The sequence below is a fragment of the Capsicum annuum genome, chromosome 1, assembly GCF_002878395.1.
Source record: "Capsicum annuum cultivar UCD-10X-F1 chromosome 1, UCD10Xv1.1, whole genome shotgun sequence".
Lineage (NCBI taxonomy): Eukaryota > Viridiplantae > Streptophyta > Magnoliopsida > Solanales > Solanaceae > Capsicum > Capsicum annuum.
Genome location: NC_061111.1, coordinates 16,337,857 through 16,341,504, shown reverse-complemented (window position 1 = coordinate 16,341,504; position 3,648 = coordinate 16,337,857).

Here is a 3,648-nt window from a genome sequence, read left to right as displayed (position 1 = left end):
GCATTTTTGCAAATGATGCGATTGAGATCATGTACTATTCCTTCGAACATGCACCATACCTATTTTGAAAAGGTATTTTTGCATCATTTCAACTCAAGATTTGGCAATTAATAGAGAGGTTTTCCCTCTTTTTTCTGCATCAATTTTATAAATCTCTTATGCATATTTCTTACAAAGAAAAATTAAGTCATGTATAATTTAAGACTGTTTTTACGTGTGACAAAATTATCAAAGCTTGAGGTATCGCTACATCAATAACAATTATATCTGTTTTATCCTGGGTAAAATTCATAACCTCAAATACATTGAAGAAATTAAATTCTATAAAGACAACAATAAATGTTGTGGTCTCAAATAAATTTTCTTTAGCAGCCACAAGAAAACTTAATAATGGAATCAAGTTCAAGAAACTTGTGAGACCTTTCTTTTGTCATATAATTAAGAGAATTCAAGTATAAAGGAATTAGTGTTGGATTTAATTAGTGTGAATGAAAAATGGAGGGACACAACCTTTGAGCAAAATACATATTGTTTTAGAAAAGGTGTGACTGTTTAGATAGTTGTGTCCGTTCAGAAAAAGACACAATATTTCGAATGAACAGACATTACTCTTCCAAAGGATACACCTTTTAAGTGAACCTTTGCCATCTTTCAGAAGAGGCATCTGATGGCTATATAAACCTACTTTCATCCACAAGTTTAAAAATGAATGAAAAATTTTCTGAAATAAAAACTCTTCTTGTCTTCAAAACATTGTTTGTGATCAATTAAATCGTTGAGTGAGTTTGACGAATTTAATTATTTGAGGTACCACTATAGTTGGATTAAAATTCATTTTATCCTGGGAGGAAGATTCCAAAACCTCGGGTACAGTGAGGGGAATTATTTCTTAAGGACACTCCGTGAAGTCGGGGGACTTGGCTTTATATTTCTATTTCATCTTAATTTCTGAAAAAATAAAACACACTTCTTAGAAAGATCACTTTGATCTTGTGTTAAGGTTGTTGTTGTACTTCATAGTGTTCTTGTTTTAAACTTGAACTAGTGTTGAAGTTGTTGTGCCTAAATACAGATTCTTGTACCCGAAAACACCATAAAATAACAATCTTAAGGAATAAACCTTGCAGAATCTGTATTGCTTGTTTTTGGAGTTTAAAGCTTTAAGTTTTCTACTCCGTTTGAACTTAACTAGTGATTCAAAGACATAAAATCTTCATCACAAGTTAAAGATCATTCGGTTGACGATTGGAAGTCATAAGAACTTCATCGTTAACTAGAAACAAGAAGAAGAGTTTAAAGTTGCTTAACTTTATAAATAGTATTCTAAAATACTAAATTTTATTGGCTTGTGGTGACAGGAAAAATGACAAATGAAAGTCAAACGCAAGATGCGGCTACGACTATGGGGGTAACTAGTATTGCCTCAACAAGTCGAGCAAATACTCCGCAACCAATGACATCTGCGAAGAAGCCCAAAAAATTTACGGGCATTGACTTTAAGCGATGGCAGCAAAAGATATTCTTTTACCTCACTGTTCTATGCCTTCAAAGGTTCACTAGTGAAGATGCTCCTGAGGTACCCGAGGGAACCTCGGACAAAGAGCATTTCATGATTGTAGAGGCTTGGAAGCACTTAGACTTCCTTTGTAGGAATTATATCTTGAGTGGTCTCCAAGACGACCTCTAAAATGTTTACAGTGGAACTAAGACATCGAAGGAATTGTAGAGAGCACTAGAACAAAAATATAAGACAGAGGATGCGGGAATCAAGAAATTCTTTGTTGCAAGGTTTCTGGACTTTAAATGATAGATAGAAAATCGGTTGTCTCTCAAGTTCAGGAATTGCAAGCAATCATCCATGATCTTTTAGAAGAAGGTATATCTTTGAAAAGTACCTTAGTTGAACAAATTGAAAATGTTTTTAGTACTCACATAAACTGTTTTGTAGGTTTAATTGTGAATGATGCATTTCAAGTAGCAGCGATCATTGACAAGCTACCACCTATATGGAAAGACTTCAAAAACTACTTGAAGCACAAACGCAAAGAGATAACTGTTGAAGATCTTATTATCCGACTGCGTATTGAAGAGGATAATAAGGCTGTTGAGAGAAGGTCAAAAGGGAATTCTACTATTAATGGAGCACATATTGTAGAAGATGACCAAAATAATTCTAAGAAAAGGAAGAAAGTTGATGTAACACCCCGTATTCAAGTACGTGTATTGGCGTATTTAAGTACGTGTATTGGTCTTATTTATATGGAATTAATTTTTTATTATTATTTTATTTATACCGAAATTTGCTCGTCGATGGTTCTGGCGAAGGTTATTGAATAAGCTTTCCAACGATATAAATATTTCTAAAAACAGATAGGTTTCGGGTATAATCGAGCACGTTCAAAACTATAAAACGGTGGCCGGAGTATTTGGGAATAGTAAATGTGCAAGAAAATTTCCTACACACAAACTACTAAGGCCAGCCGGATTTTTGGGTCAATTTCGAACGATCATAACTCCCTTAATATAATGAACTGGGAGAGCTGCGACCTATGAAAAGAAAGATCTTTGAGTCTTCTTTTCAATGAAATTAGTTTCAAACAAATCTAACGTCTTAGTAAGGAGTTATACTCATTTTATTTCAACCTATCAAAATAGATTTTTAGGGTCAACTTCAAACGACCATAACTCCTTCTACAGGACGAACTGGGTGGCCTACTTTATATGAAATGAAAGCCCTTTGAATTATCCTTCCAATGATACCAATTTCACCTAAATCCGATATTAAAGCAAAGAGTTATGGTTGATCTACTTTAGCTTAACAAAACAGTCCACCAAAGGACAGATTTGACATTATTTAAATTTTAAAGGCATTTTGGTCATTTTCTATTATATTATGGACGAGAATATGTGTATATATACATGTATATGAGTTCAAAAACTCATTTTCATCATCAATCATTGAGAAAGAACAAACCCTAGCCAAATTTGACATTTAAATTACTTTTAATTCAACCGTAGAAATTCCAAAGTAATCCGATAACTACGTTTGTCATCTCGAGAGCTTCGAACGACACCTATTATTTGTGCAAACAAGATTGCATAATCAAGAGGTGAATTATAAGGTATGAATTTTGTTTGCCTTATTCTTTTCCATATGTATATGTGTGATAGAGGATTATATGTATTGGTTGTTACTGAAAGGTGATGGAAATTGGGTTATGGACTATTTTGCATGGTTTGGTTGTATTAAATTGTGGAGGGTGGATATGGTAATTGAGTTATGAAAGGTGGATATGATGATATACTATTGAATTGAGGATTATTTATGTCTATGGCTCAATTTGGTTTAAGGGATTGATTGAAAGGATAAATGAATCCAAACTTGATGTTGGAGGATGTTGTATGAATATGCATGGCATGTGAATGTAATTGGAGTATAAGATGGTTAAAGTGACACCCTTTATGGTGTAATTAAGGCTTACTACTCAACCACTGGTTTGGTGAATTCAAATAATTGAATTGTGACGTTTGGTTGTTAATACTAGATTGGTATATATGTTCATTGTAGATAAATAATCCGAAAAGACGGGAAGTCCATTTGGGACTAGTATTGAAGGTAGACAGTCAGGTATGTAAAGCATACTCTAT